Raw genomic sequence first — 749 nt, forward strand, 5'->3', positions numbered from 1 at the left:
ATAGCGTTGCTGACGAGAGAAAGGGGATGGGGAAAACCTAAGGGAAAGGCGGCAGGGAAGAAAAGCATGGGGCGGTAGAAGAAAGAAGGAGCTGAACGCGGAGAGACAGGTGAGGCTAGGGGAATGGACTGCGAAGGGACATAAAGGTATATGTGTTTTTTGTAGCCCTATTCATCTAGGGTGTCTTCTTCCTTTAAATTTAATTGTAACACAGGTCTACTGATAAAGGGTTATTGGGAAATCTATACTAAGATAGCCCCTACACCATTTTAATGCATGATTCATCACATATATAAACTCAATCTGGTGATGATAATAGATGTGCACTAGCGCTTATCAGCACTAACATAGCCAGATTATGTACTCGCTGATAATACGCCAGCGGTGACCTTTTTTTTTTACAATGCCAATGTCTTCCTCTATTTTCTTAAATGATGTCTANGTACCGTACATGCTAGGGCGCTCTCCTAATTATAAACCCAGGTCTATTGATAAAAGTTTAATAGGGAAATCTATGCGGACATACCCCCTGACCATTTTAAATGCATATTCATCATAAAATATAACTCTTCTGGTGAGATATTGCGCATGAGCTAACACACTAACGTAGCCAGACTGTGTACTGGCTGGTATACGCAACGGGGACCTTACATGCAAGGTCTTCCTCCTATTTTTTAAATGATGTCAGCTGGTGGAATGTTATCATATAAATCTATGCTAGGATAACTCCTCTTTATTTTAAATGCATA

This window comes from Priapulus caudatus, unplaced genomic scaffold, assembly GCF_000485595.1.
Source record: "Priapulus caudatus unplaced genomic scaffold, Priapulus_caudatus-5.0.1 Scaffold875, whole genome shotgun sequence".
NCBI classification, from domain to species: Eukaryota; Metazoa; Priapulida; class Priapulimorpha; order Priapulimorphida; family Priapulidae; genus Priapulus; species Priapulus caudatus.